Genomic DNA, 15656 nt, shown 5'->3' on the forward strand with positions numbered 1-15656 from the left:
ACCGGCAGAAAATATTTTTTTGAAAAAATCCCTAAGCCCCGGGGTCACAATTTCAGAAAAAATCTGACTTTTGGCAATTCACTCAAAAATGGTGCCAAAAGCTTGGAAATGCTACCCTGAAATGTTTGGCACTCGTAACAGAAGGCTTTCTATCACAGGACAAGAAATCAGCCCTCAAAAACCTAACCGGAAGAAAATACTTTTTTGAAAAAATCCCTAAGCCCCGGGGTCACAATTTCAGCAAAAATCTGACTTTTGGCAATTCATTCAAAAATGGTGCCAAAAGCTTGGAAATGCTCCCCTGAAAGCTTTGGCGATGGAAACAGAAGGCTTTCTATCGCAGGACAAGAAATCAGCCCTCAAAAACTTTACCGGAAGAAAATACTTTTTTGAAAAAATCCCTAAGCCCCGGGGTCACAATTTCAGCAAAAATCTGACTTTTGGCAATTCATTCAAAAATAGTGCCAAAAGCTTGGAAATGCTCCCCTGAAAGCTTTGGCGATGGAAACAGAAGGCTTTCTATCACAGGACAAGAAATCAGCCCTCAAAAACTTTACCGGCAGAAAATATTTTTTTGAAAAAATCCCTAAGCCCCGGGGTCACAATTTCAGCAAAAATCTGACTTTTGGCAATTCACTCAAAAATCGTGCCAAAAGCTTGGAAATGCTACCCTGAAAGGTTTGGCAATCGTAACAGAAGGCTTTCTATCACATGACAAGAAATCAGCCCTCAAAAACTTTACCGGCAGAAAATATTTTTTTGAAAAAATCCCTAAGCCCCGGGGTCACAATTTCAGCAAAAATCTGACTTTTGGCAATTCACTCAAAAATGGTGCCAACCGGTTGCAAATGCTCCCCTGAAAGCTTTGGCGATGGAAACAGAAGGCTTTCTATCGCAGGACAAGAAATCAGCCCTCAAAAACCTCACCGGAAGAAAATACTTTTTTGAAAAAATCCCTAAGCCCCGGGGTCACAATTTCAGCAAAAATCTGACTTTTGGCAATTCACTCAAAAATGGTGCCAAAAGCTTGGAAATGCTACCCTGAAAGGTTTGGCACTCGTAACAGAAGGCTTTCTATCACAGGACAAGAAATCAGCCCTCAAAAACCTAACCGGAAGAAAATACTTTTTTGAAAAAATCCCTAAGCCCCGGGGTCACAATTTCAGCAAAAATCTGACTTTTGGCAATTCACTCAAAAATGGTTCCAACCGGTTGCAAATGCTCCCCTGAAAGGTTTGGCACTTGAAACAGAAGGCTTTTTATAACAGGACAAGAAATCAGCCCTCAAAAACTTTACCGGCAGAAAATATTTTTTTGAAAAAATCCCTAAGCCCCGGGGTCACAATTTCAGCAAAAATCTGACTTTTGGCAATTCACTCAAAAATGGTGCCAAAAGCTTGGAAATGCTACCCTGAAAGGTTTGGCACTTGAAACAGAAGGCTTTTTATCGCAGGACAAGAAATCAGCCCTCAAAAACTTTACCGGCAGAAAATATTTTTTTGAAAAAATCCCTAAGCCCCTGGGTCACAATTTCAGCAAAAATCTGACTTTTGGCAATTCACTCAAAAATGGTGCCAAAAGCTTGGAAATGCTACCCTGAAAGGTTTGGCGATGGAAACAGAAGGCTTTCTATCACAGGACAAGAAATCAGTCCTCAAAAACTTAACTGGCAGAAAATATTTTTTTGAAAAAATCCCTAAGCCCCGGGGTCACAATTTCAGCAAAAATCTGACTTTTGGCAATTCACTCAAAAATGGTGCCAAAAGCTTGGAAATGCACTCCTGAAAGCTTTGGCGATGGAAACAGAAGGCTTTCTATCCAAGGCCAAGAAATCAGCCCTCAAAAACCTAACTGGAAGAAAATACTTTTTTGAAAAAATCCCTAAGCCCCGGGGTCACAATTTCAGCAAAAATCTGACTTTTGGCAATTCACTCAGAAATGGTGCCAACCGGTTGCAAATGCTCCCCTGAAATCTTTGGCGATGGAAACAGAAGGCTTTTTATCACAGGACAAGAAATCAGCCCTCAAAAACTTAACCGGCAGAAAATATTTTTTTGAAAAAATCCCTAAGCCCCGGGGTCACAATTTCAGCAAAAATCTGACTTTTGGCAATTCACTCAAAAATCGTGCCAAAAGCTTGGAAATGCTACCCTGAAATGTTTGGCACTCGTAACAGAAGGCTTTCTATAACAAGACAAGAAATCAGCCCTCAAAAACTTAACCGGCAGAAAATATTTTTTTGAAAAAATCTCTAAGCCCTGGGGTCACAATTTCAGCAAAAATCTGACTTTTGGCAATTCACTCAAAAATGGTGCCAACCGGTTGCAAATGCTCCCCTGAAAGCTTTGGCGATGGAAACAGAAGGCTTTTTATCACATGACAAGAAATCAGCCCTCAAAAACTTTACCGGCAGAAAATATTTTTTTGAAAAAATCCCTAAGCCCCGTGGTCACAATTTCAGCAAAAATCTGACTTTTGGCAATTCACTCAAAAATGGTGCCAAAAGCTTGGAAATGCTACCCTGAAAGGTTTGGCACTCGTAACAGAAGGCTTTCTATCACAGGACAAGAAATCAGCCCTCAAAAACTTAACCGGCCGAAAATATTTTTTTGAAAAAATCCCTAAGCCCCGGGGTCACAATTTCAGCAAAAATCTGACTTTTGGCAATTCACTCAAAAATGGTGCCAACCGGTTGCAAATGCTCTCCTGAAAGGTTTGGCACTTGAAACAGAAGGCTTTTTATCGCAGGACAAGAAATCAGCCCTCAAAAACTTTACCGGCAGAAAATATTTTTTTGAAAAAATCCCTAAGCCCCTGGGTCACAATTTCAGCAAAAATCTGACTTTTGGCAATTCACTCAAAAATGGTGCCAAAAGCTTGGAAATGCTACCCTGAAAGGTTTGGCGATGGAAACAGAAGGCTTTCTATCACAGGACAAGAAATAAGTCCTCAAAAACTTAACTGGCAGAAAATATTTTTTTGAAAAAATCCCTAAGCCCCGGGGTCACAATTTCAGCAAAAATCTGACTTTTGGCAATTCACTCAAAAATGGTGCCAAAAGCTTGGAAATGCTCCCCTGAAAGGTTTGGCACTCGTAACAGAAGGCTTTCTATCACAGGACAAGAAATCAGCCCTCAAAAACTTAACCGGCAGAAAATATTTTTTTGAAAAAATCCCTAAGCCCCTGGGTCACAATTTCAGCAAAAATCTGACTTTTGGCAATTCACTCAAAAATGGTGCCAAAAGCTTGGAAATGCTCTCCTGAAAGCTTTGGCGATGGAAACAGAAGGCTTTCTATCCAAGGCCAAGAAATCAGCCCTCAAAAACCTAACTGGAAGAAAATACTTTTTTGAAAAAATCCCTAAGCCCCGGGGTCACAATTTCAGCAAAAATCTGACTTTTGGCAATTCACTCAGAAATGGTGCCAACCGGTTGCAAATGCTCCCCTGAAATCTTTGGCGATGGAAACAGAAGGCTTTTTATCACAGGACAAGAAATCAGCCCTCAAAAACTTAACCGGCAGAAAATATTTTTTTGAAAAAATCCCTAAGCCCCGGGGTCACAATTTCAGCAAAAATCTGACTTTTGGCAATTCACTCAAAAATCGTGCCAAAAGCTTGGAAATGGTACCCTGAAATGTTTGGCACTCGTAACAGAAGGCTTTCTATAACAAGACAAGAAATCAGCCCTCAAAAACTTAACCGGCAGAAAATATTTTTTTGAAAAAATCTCTAAGCCCTGGGGTCACAATTTCAGCAAAAATCTGACTTTTGGCAATTCACTCAAAAATGGTGCCAACCGGTTGCAAATGCTCCCCTGAAAGCTTTGGTGATGGAAACAGAAGGCTTTTTATCACATGACAAGAAATCAGCCCTCAAAAACTTTACCGGCAGAAAATATTTTTTTGAAAAAATCCCTAAGCCCCGGGGTCACAATTTCAGCAAAAATCTGACTTTTGGCAATTCACTCAAAAATGGTGCCAAAAGCTTGGAAATGCTACCCTGAAAGGTTTGGCACTCGTAACAGAAGGCTTTCTATCACAGGACAAGAAATCAGCCCTCAAAAACTTAACCGGCCGAAAATATTTTTTTGAAAAAATCCCTAAGCCCCGGGGTCACAATTTCAGCAAAAATCTGACTTTTGGCAATTCACTCAAAAATGGTGCCAAAAGCTTGAAAATGCTCTCCTGAAAGGTTTGGGACTTGAAACAGAAGGCTTTTTATCACAGGACAAGAAATCAGCCCTCAAAAACTTTACCGGCAGAAAATATTTTTTTAAAAAAATCCCTAAGCCCCTGGGTCACAATTTCAGCAAAAATCTGACTTTTGGCAATTCACTCAAAAATGGTGCCAAAAGCTTGGAAATGCTACCCTGAAAGGTTTGGCACTCATAACAGAAGGCTTTCTATCACAGGACAAGAAATCAGCCCTCAAAAACTTAACGGGCCGAAAAAATTTTTTTTTCAAAAAATCCCTAAGCCCCGGGGTCACAATTTCAGCAAAAATCTGACTTTTGGCAATTCACTCAAAAATGGTGCCAACCGGTTGCAAATGCGCCCCTGAAAGCTTTGGCGATGGAAACAGAAGGCTTTTTATCACATGACAAGAAATCAGCCCTCAAAAACCTAACCGGAAGAAAATACTTTTTTGAAAAAATCCCTAAGCCCCGGGGTCACAATTTCAGCAAAAATCTGACTTTTGGCAATTCACTCAGAAATGGTGCCAACCGGTTGCAAATGCTCCCCTGAAATCTTTGGCGATGGAAACAGAAGGCTTTTTATCACAGGACAAGAAATCAGCCCTCAAAAACTTAACCGGCAGAAAATATTTTTTTGAAAAAATCCCTAAGCCCCGGGGTCACAATTTCAGCAAAAATCTGACTTTTGGCAATTCATTCAAAAATGGTGCCAAAAGCTTGGAAATGCTCCCCTGAAAGCTTTGGCGATGGAAACAGAAGGCTTTCTATCGCAGGACAAGAAATCAGCCCTCAAAAACTTTACCGGAAGAAAATACTTTTTTGAAAAAATCCCTAAGCCCCGGGGTCACAATTTCAGCAAAAATCTGACTTTTGGCAATTCATTCAAAAATAGTGCCAAAAGCTTGGAAATGCTCCCCTGAAAGCTTTGGCGATGGAAACAGAAGGCTTTCTATCACAGGACAAGAAATCAGCCCTCAAAAACTTTACCGGCAGAAAATATTTTTTTGAAAAAATCCCTAAGCCCCGGGGTCACAATTTCAGCAAAAATCTGACTTTTGGCAATTCACTCAAAAATCGTGCCAAAAGCTTGGAAATGCTACCCTGAAAGGTTTGGCAATCGTAACAGAAGGCTTTCTATCACATGACAAGAAATCAGCCCTCAAAAACTTTACCGGCAGAAAATATTTTTTTGAAAAAATCCCTAAGCCCCGGGGTCACAATTTCAGCAAAAATCTGACTTTTGGCAATTCACTCAAAAATGGTGCCAACCGGTTGCAAATGCTCCCCTGAAAGCTTTGGCGATGGAAACAGAAGGCTTTCTATCGCAGGACAAGAAATCAGCCCTCAAAAACCTCACCGGAAGAAAATACTTTTTTGAAAAAATCCCTAAGCCCCGGGGTCACAGTTTCAGCAAAAATCTGACTTTTGGCAATTCACTCAAAAATGGTGCCAAAAGCTTGGAAATGCTACCCTGAAAGGTTTGGCACTCGTAACAGAAGGCTTTCTATCACAGGACAAGAAATCAGCCCTCAAAAACCTAACCGGAAGAAAATACTTTTTTGAAAAAATCCCTAAGCCCCGGGGTCACAATTTCAGCAAAAATCTGACTTTTGGCAATTCACTCAAAAATGGTTCCAACCGGTTGCAAATGCTCCCCTGAAAGGTTTGGCACTTGAAACAGAAGGCTTTTTATAACAGGACAAGAAATCAGCCCTCAAAAACTTTACCGGCAGAAAATATTTTTTTGAAAAAATCCCTAAGCCCCGGGGTCACAATTTCAGCAAAAATCTGACTTTTGGCAATTCACTCAAAAATGGTGCCAAAAGCTTGGAAATGCTACCCTGAAAGGTTTGGCACTTGAAACAGAAGGCTTTTTATCGCAGGACAAGAAATCAGCCCTCAAAAACTTTACCGGCAGAAAATATTTTTTTGAAAAAATCCCTAAGCCCCTGGGTCACAATTTCAGCAAAAATCTGACTTTTGGCAATTCACTCAAAAATGGTGCCAAAAGCTTGGAAATGCTACCCTGAAAGGTTTGGCGATGGAAACAGAAGGCTTTCTATCACAGGACAAGAAATCAGTCCTCAAAAACTTAACTGGCAGAAAATATTTTTTTGAAAAAATCCCTAAGCCCCGGGGTCACAATTTCAGCAAAAATCTGACTTTTGGCAATTCACTCAAAAATGGTGCCAAAAGCTTGGAAATGCACTCCTGAAAGCTTTGGCGATGGAAACAGAAGGCTTTCTATCCAAGGCCAAGAAATCAGCCCTCAAAAACCTAACTGGAAGAAAATACTTTTTTGAAAAAATCCCTAAGCCCCGGGGTCACAATTTCAGCAAAAATCTGACTTTTGGCAATTCACTCAGAAATGGTGCCAACCGGTTGCAAATGCTCCCCTGAAATCTTTGGCGATGGAAACAGAAGGCTTTTTATCACAGGACAAGAAATCAGCCCTCAAAAACTTAACCGGCAGAAAATATTTTTTTGAAAAAATCCCTAAGCCCCGGGGTCACAATTTCAGCAAAAATCTGACTTTTGGCAATTCACTCAAAAATCGTGCCAAAAGCTTGGAAATGCTACCCTGAAATGTTTGGCACTCGTAACAGAAGGCTTTCTATAACAAGACAAGAAATCAGCCCTCAAAAACTTAACCGGCAGAAAATATTTTTTTGAAAAAATCTCTAAGCCCTGGGGTCACAATTTCAGCAAAAATCTGACTTTTGGCAATTCACTCAAAAATGGTGCCAACCGGTTGCAAATGCTCCCCTGAAAGCTTTGGCGATGGAAACAGAAGGCTTTTTATCACATGACAAGAAATCAGCCCTCAAAAACTTTACCGGCAGAAAATATTTTTTTGAAAAAATCCCTAAGCCCCGTGGTCACAATTTCAGCAAAAATCTGACTTTTGGCAATTCACTCAAAAATGGTGCCAAAAGCTTGGAAATGCTACCCTGAAAGGTTTGGCACTCGTAACAGAAGGCTTTCTATCACAGGACAAGAAATCAGCCCTCAAAAACTTAACCGGCCGAAAATATTTTTTTGAAAAAATCCCTAAGCCCCGGGGTCACAATTTCAGCAAAAATCTGACTTTTGGCAATTCACTCAAAAATGGTGCCAACCGGTTGCAAATGCTCTCCTGAAAGGTTTGGCACTTGAAACAGAAGGCTTTTTATCGCAGGACAAGAAATCAGCCCTCAAAAACTTTACCGGCAGAAAATATTTTTTTGAAAAAATCCCTAAGCCCCTGGGTCACAATTTCAGCAAAAATCTGACTTTTGGCAATTCACTCAAAAATGGTGCCAAAAGCTTGGAAATGCTACCCTGAAAGGTTTGGCGATGGAAACAGAAGGCTTTCTATCACAGGACAAGAAATAAGTCCTCAAAAACTTAACTGGCAGAAAATATTTTTTTGAAAAAATCCCTAAGCCCCGGGGTCACAATTTCAGCAAAAATCTGACTTTTGGCAATTCACTCAAAAATGGTGCCAAAAGCTTGGAAATGCTCCCCTGAAAGGTTTGGCACTCGTAACAGAAGGCTTTCTATCACAGGACAAGAAATCAGCCCTCAAAAACTTAACCGGCAGAAAATATTTTTTTGAAAAAATCCCTAAGCCCCTGGGTCACAATTTCAGCAAAAATCTGACTTTTGGCAATTCACTCAAAAATGGTGCCAAAAGCTTGGAAATGCTCTCCTGAAAGCTTTGGCGATGGAAACAGAAGGCTTTCTATCCAAGGCCAAGAAATCAGCCCTCAAAAACCTAACTGGAAGAAAATACTTTTTTGAAAAAATCCCTAAGCCCCGGGGTCACAATTTCAGCAAAAATCTGACTTTTGGCAATTCACTCAGAAATGGTGCCAACCGGTTGCAAATGCTCCCCTGAAATCTTTGGCGATGGAAACAGAAGGCTTTTTATCACAGGACAAGAAATCAGCCCTCAAAAACTTAACCGGCAGAAAATATTTTTTTGAAAAAATCCCTAAGCCCCGGGGTCACAATTTCAGCAAAAATCTGACTTTTGGCAATTCACTCAAAAATCGTGCCAAAAGCTTGGAAATGCTACCCTGAAATGTTTGGCACTCGTAACAGAAGGCTTTCTATAACAAGACAAGAAATCAGCCCTCAAAAACTTAACCGGCAGAAAATATTTTTTTGAAAAAATCTCTAAGCCCTGGGGTCACAATTTCAGCAAAAATCTGACTTTTGGCAATTCACTCAAAAATGGTGCCAACCGGTTGCAAATGCTCCCCTGAAAGCTTTGGTGATGGAAACAGAAGGCTTTTTATCACATGACAAGAAATCAGCCCTCAAAAACTTTACCGGCAGAAAATATTTTTTTGAAAAAATCCCTAAGCCCCGGGGTCACAATTTCAGCAAAAATCTGACTTTTGGCAATTCACTCAAAAATGGTGCCAAAAGCTTGGAAATGCTACCCTGAAAGGTTTGGCACTCGTAACAGAAGGCTTTCTATCACAGGACAAGAAATCAGCCCTCAAAAACTTAACCGGCCGAAAATATTTTTTTGAAAAAATCCCTAAGCCCCGGGGTCACAATTTCAGCAAAAATCTGACTTTTGGCAATTCACTCAAAAATGGTGCCAACCGGTTGCAAATGCTCTCCTGAAAGGTTTGGCACTTGAAACAGAAGGCTTTTTATCGCAGGACAAGAAATCAGCCCTCAAAAACTTTACCGGCAGAAAATATTTTTTTGAAAAAATCCCTAAGCCCCTGGGTCACAATTTCAGCAAAAATCTGACTTTTGGCAATTCACTCAAAAATGGTGCCAAAAGCTTGGAAATGCTACCCTGAAAGGTTTGGCGATGGAAACAGAAGGCTTTCTATCACAGGACAAGAAATCAGTCCTCAAAAACTTAACTGGCAGAAAATATTTTTTTGAAAAAATCCCTAAGCCCCGGGGTCACAATTTCAGCAAAAATCTGACTTTTGGCAATTCACTCAAAAATGGTGCCAAAAGCTTGGAAATGCTCCCCTGAAAGGTTTGGCACTCGTAACAGAAGGCTTTCTATCACAGGACAAGAAATCAGCCCTCAAAAACTTAACCGGCAGAAAATATTTTTTTGAAAAAATCCCTAAGCCCCGGGGTCACAATTTCAGCAAAAATCTGACTTTTGGCAATTCACTCAAAAATGGTACCAAAAGTTGAAAATGCTCTCCTGAAAGGTTTGGCACTCGAAACAGAAGGCTTTTTATCACAGGACAAGAAATCAGCCCTCAAAAACATTACCGGCCGAAAAAAATTTTTTTTCAAAAAATCCCTAAGCCCCGGGGTCACAATTTCAGCAAAAATCTGACTTTTGGCAATTCACTCAAAAATGGTGCCAACCGGTTGCAAATGCTCTCCTGAAAGCTTTGGCGATGGAAACAGAAGGCTTTCTATCCAAGGCCAAGAAATCAGCCCTCAAAAACCTAACCGGAAGAAAATACTTTTTTGAAAAAATCCCTAAGCCCCGGGGTCACAATTTCAGCAAAAATCTGACTTTTGGCAATTCATTCAAAAATAGTGCCAAAAACTTGGAAATGCTCCCCTGAAAGGTTTGGCACTCGTAAGAGAAGGCTTTCTATCACAGGACAAGAAATCAGCCCTCAAAAACTTAACCGGCAGAAAATATATTTTTGAAAAAATCCCTAAGCCCCGGGGTCACAATTTCAGCAAAAATCTGACTTTTGGCAATTCACTCAAAAATGGTGCCAACCGGTTGCAAATGCTCCCCTGAAAGCTTTGGCGATGGAAACAGAAGGCTTTTTATCACATGACAAGAAATCAGCCCTCAAAAACTTAACCGGCAGAAAATATTTTTTTGAAAAAATCTCTAAGCCCTGGGGTCACAATTTCAGCAAAAATCTGACTTTTGGCAATTCACTCAAAAATGGTGCCAACCGGTTGCAAATGCTCCCCTGAAAGCTTTGGCGATGGAAACAGAAGGCTTTCTATCACAGGACAAGAAATCAGCCCTCAAAAACCTAACCGGAAGAAAATACTTTTTTGAAAAAATCCCTAAGCCCCGGGGTCACAATTTCAGCAAAAATCTGACTTTTGGCAATTCACTCAGAAATGGTGCCAACCGGTTTCAAATGCTCCCCTGAAAGCTTTGGCGATGGAAACAGAAGGCTTTTTATCACATGACAAGAAATCAGCCCTCAAAAACTTTACCGGCAGAAAATATTTTTTTGAAAAAATCCCTAAGCCCCGGGGTCACAATTTCAGCAAAAATCTGACTTTTGGCAATTCACTCAAAAATGGTGCCAAAAGCTTGGAAATGCTACCCTGAAAGCTTTGGCACTCGTAACAGAAGGCTTTCTATCACAGGACAAGAAATCAGCCCTCAAAAACTTAACCGGCAGAAAATATTTTTTTGAAAAAATCCCTAAGCCCCGGGGTCACAATTTCAGCAAAAATCTGACTTTTGGCAATTCACTCAAAAATGGTGCCAAAAGCTTGGAAATGCACTCCTGAAAGCTTTGGCGATGGAAACAGAAGGCTTTCTATCCAAGGCCAAGAAATCAGCCCTCAAAAACCTAACTGGAAGAAAATACTTTTTTGAAAAAATCCCTAAGCCCCGGGGTCACAATTTCAGCAAAAATCTGACTTTTGGCAATTCACTCAGAAATGGTGCCAACCGGTTGCAAATGCTCCCCTGAAATCTTTGGCGATGGAAACAGAAGGCTTTTTATCACAGGACAAGAAATCAGCCCTCAAAAACTTAACCGGCAGAAAATATTTTTTTGAAAAAATCCCTAAGCCCCGGGGTCACAATTTCAGCAAAAATCTGACTTTTGGCAATTCACTCAAAAATCGTGCCAAAAGCTTGGAAATGCTACCCTGAAATGTTTGGCACTCGTAACAGAAGGCTTTCTATAACAAGACAAGAAATCAGCCCTCAAAAACTTAACCGGCAGAAAATATTTTTTTGAAAAAATCTCTAAGCCCTGGGGTCACAATTTCAGCAAAAATCTGACTTTTGGCAATTCACTCAAAAATGGTGCCAACCGGTTGCAAATGCTCCCCTGAAAGCTTTGGCGATGGAAACAGAAGGCTTTTTATCACATGACAAGAAATCAGCCCTCAAAAACTTTACCGGCAGAAAATATTTTTTTGAAAAAATCCCTAAGCCCCGTGGTCACAATTTCAGCAAAAATCTGACTTTTGGCAATTCACTCAAAAATGGTGCCAAAAGCTTGGAAATGCTACCCTGAAAGGTTTGGCACTCGTAACAGAAGGCTTTCTATCACAGGACAAGAAATCAGCCCTCAAAAACTTAACCGGCCGAAAATATTTTTTTGAAAAAATCCCTAAGCCCCGGGGTCACAATTTCAGCAAAAATCTGACTTTTGGCAATTCACTCAAAAATGGTGCCAACCGGTTGCAAATGCTCTCCTGAAAGGTTTGGCACTTGAAACAGAAGGCTTTTTATCGCAGGACAAGAAATCAGCCCTCAAAAACTTTACCGGCAGAAAATATTTTTTTGAAAAAATCCCTAAGCCCCTGGGTCACAATTTCAGCAAAAATCTGACTTTTGGCAATTCACTCAAAAATGGTGCCAAAAGCTTGGAAATGCTACCCTGAAAGGTTTGGCGATGGAAACAGAAGGCTTTCTATCACAGGACAAGAAATAAGTCCTCAAAAACTTAACTGGCAGAAAATATTTTTTTGAAAAAATCCCTAAGCCCCGGGGTCACAATTTCAGCAAAAATCTGACTTTTGGCAATTCACTCAAAAATGGTGCCAAAAGCTTGGAAATGCTCCCCTGAAAGGTTTGGCACTCGTAACAGAAGGCTTTCTATCACAGGACAAGAAATCAGCCCTCAAAAACTTAACCGGCAGAAAATATTTTTTTGAAAAAATCCCTAAGCCCCTGGGTCACAATTTCAGCAAAAATCTGACTTTTGGCAATTCACTCAAAAATGGTGCCAAAAGCTTGGAAATGCTCTCCTGAAAGCTTTGGCGATGGAAACAGAAGGCTTTCTATCCAAGGCCAAGAAATCAGCCCTCAAAAACCTAACTGGAAGAAAATACTTTTTTGAAAAAATCCCTAAGCCCCGGGGTCACAATTTCAGCAAAAATCTGACTTTTGGCAATTCACTCAGAAATGGTGCCAACCGGTTGCAAATGCTCCCCTGAAATCTTTGGCGATGGAAACAGAAGGCTTTTTATCACAGGACAAGAAATCAGCCCTCAAAAACTTAACCGGCAGAAAATATTTTTTTGAAAAAATCCCTAAGCCCCGGGGTCACAATTTCAGCAAAAATCTGACTTTTGGCAATTCACTCAAAAATCGTGCCAAAAGCTTGGAAATGCTACCCTGAAATGTTTGGCACTCGTAACAGAAGGCTTTCTATAACAAGACAAGAAATCAGCCCTCAAAAACTTAACCGGCAGAAAATATTTTTTTGAAAAAATCTCTAAGCCCTGGGGTCACAATTTCAGCAAAAATCTGACTTTTGGCAATTCACTCAAAAATGGTGCCAACCGGTTGCAAATGCTCCCCTGAAAGCTTTGGTGATGGAAACAGAAGGCTTTTTATCACATGACAAGAAATCAGCCCTCAAAAACTTTACCGGCAGAAAATATTTTTTTGAAAAAATCCCTAAGCCCCGGGGTCACAATTTCAGCAAAAATCTGACTTTTGGCAATTCACTCAAAAATGGTGCCAAAAGCTTGGAAATGCTACCCTGAAAGGTTTGGCACTCGTAACAGAAGGCTTTCTATCACAGGACAAGAAATCAGCCCTCAAAAACTTAACCGGCCGAAAATATTTTTTTGAAAAAATCCCTAAGCCCCGGGGTCACAATTTCAGCAAAAATCTGACTTTTGGCAATTCACTCAAAAATGGTGCCAACCGGTTGCAAATGCTCTCCTGAAAGGTTTGGCACTTGAAACAGAAGGCTTTTTATCGCAGGACAAGAAATCAGCCCTCAAAAACTTTACCGGCAGAAAATATTTTTTTGAAAAAATCCCTAAGCCCCTGGGTCACAATTTCAGCAAAAATCTGACTTTTGGCAATTCACTCAAAAATGGTGCCAAAAGCTTGGAAATGCTACCCTGAAAGGTTTGGCGATGGAAACAGAAGGCTTTCTATCACAGGACAAGAAATCAGTCCTCAAAAACTTAACTGGCAGAAAATATTTTTTTGAAAAAATCCCTAAGCCCCGGGGTCACAATTTCAGCAAAAATCTGACTTTTGGCAATTCACTCAAAAATGGTGCCAAAAGCTTGGAAATGCTCCCCTGAAAGGTTTGGCACTCGTAACAGAAGGCTTTCTATCACAGGACAAGAAATCAGCCCTCAAAAACTTAACCGGCAGAAAATATTTTTTTGAAAAAATCCCTAAGCCCCGGGGTCACAATTTCAGCAAAAATCTGACTTTTGGCAATTCACTCAAAAATGGTACCAAAAGTTGAAAATGCTCTCCTGAAAGGTTTGGCACTCGAAACAGAAGGCTTTTTATCACAGGACAAGAAATCAGCCCTCAAAAACATTACCGGCCGAAAAAATTTTTTTTTCAAAAAATCCCTAAGCCCCGGGGTCACAATTTCAGCAAAAATCTGACTTTTGGCAATTCACTCAAAAATGGTGCCAACCGGTTGCAAATGCTCTCCTGAAAGCTTTGGCGATGGAAACAGAAGGCTTTCTATCCAAGGCCAAGAAATCAGCCCTCAAAAACCTAACCGGAAGAAAATACTTTTTTGAAAAAATCCCTAAGCCCCGGGGTCACAATTTCAGCAAAAATCTGACTTTTGGCAATTCATTCAAAAATAGTGCCAAAAACTTGGAAATGCTCCCCTGAAAGGTTTGGCACTCGTAAGAGAAGGCTTTCTATCACAGGACAAGAAATCAGCCCTCAAAAACTTAACCGGCAGAAAATATATTTTTGAAAAAATCCCTAAGCCCCGGGGTCACAATTTCAGCAAAAATCTGACTTTTGGCAATTCACTCAAAAATGGTGCCAACCGGTTGCAAATGCTCCCCTGAAAGCTTTGGCGATGGAAACAGAAGGCTTTTTATCACATGACAAGAAATCAGCCCTCAAAAACTTAACCGGCAGAAAATATTTTTTTGAAAAAATCTCTAAGCCCTGGGGTCACAATTTCAGCAAAAATCTGACTTTTGGCAATTCACTCAAAAATGGTGCCAACCGGTTGCAAATGCTCCCCTGAAAGCTTTGGCGATGGAAACAGAAGGCTTTCTATCACAGGACAAGAAATCAGCCCTCAAAAACCTAACCGGAAGAAAATACTTTTTTGAAAAAATCCCTAAGCCCCGGGGTCACAATTTCAGCAAAAATCTGACTTTTGGCAATTCACTCAGAAATGGTGCCAACCGGTTTCAAATGCTCCCCTGAAAGCTTTGGCGATGGAAACAGAAGGCTTTTTATCACATGACAAGAAATCAGCCCTCAAAAACTTTACCGGCAGAAAATATTTTTTTGAAAAAATCCCTAAGCCCCGGGGTCACAATTTCAGCAAAAATCTGACTTTTGGCAATTCACTCAAAAATGGTGCCAAAAGCTTGGAAATGCTACCCTGAAAGCTTTGGCACTCGTAACAGAAGGCTTTCTATCACAGGACAAGAAATCAGCCCTCAAAAACTTAACCGGCAGAAAATATTTTTTTGAAAAAATCCCTAAGCCCCGGGGTCACAATTTCAGCAAAAATCTGACTTTTGGCAATTCACTCAAAAATGGTGCCAACCGGTTGCAAATGCTCCCCTGAAAGCTTTGGCGATGGAAACAGAAGGCTTTTTATCACATGACAAGAAATCAGCCCTCAAAAACTTTACCGGCAGAAAATATTTTTTTGAAAAAATCCCTAAGCCCCGGGGTCACAATTTCAGCAAAAATCTGACTTTTGGCAATTCACTCAAAAATGGTGCCAAAAGCTTGGAAATGCTCCCCTGAAAGCTTTGGCGATGGAAACAGAAGGCTTTCTATCACAGGACAAGAAATCAGCCCTCAAAAACTTAACCGGCAGAAAATATTTTTTTGAAAAAATCCCTAAGCCCCGGGGTCACAATTTCAGCAAAAATCTGACTTTTGGCAATTCACTCAAAAATGGTGCCAACCGGTTGCAAATGCTCCCCTGAAAGCTTTGGCGATGGAAACAGAAGGCTTTTTATCACATGACAAGAAATCAGCCCTCAAAAACTTAACCGGCAGAAAATATTTTTTTGAAAAAATCTCTAAGCCCTGGGGTCACAATTTCAGCAAAAATCTGACTTTTGGCAATTCACTCAAAAATGGTGCCAACCGGTTGCAAATGCCCCCCTGAAAGCTTTGGCGATGGAAACAGAAGGCTTTCTATCACAGGACAAGAAATCAGCCCTCAAAAACCTAACCGGAAGAAAATAGTTTTTTGAAAAAATCCCTAAGCCCCGGGGTCACAATTTCAGCAAAAATCTGACTTTTGGCAATTCACTCAGAAATGGTGCCAACCGGTTTCAAATGC

Source organism: Podarcis liolepis, assembly GCF_965112155.1.
Source record: "Podarcis liolepis genome assembly, chromosome: 7".
Taxonomy (NCBI): domain Eukaryota; kingdom Metazoa; phylum Chordata; class Lepidosauria; order Squamata; family Lacertidae; genus Podarcis; species Podarcis liolepis.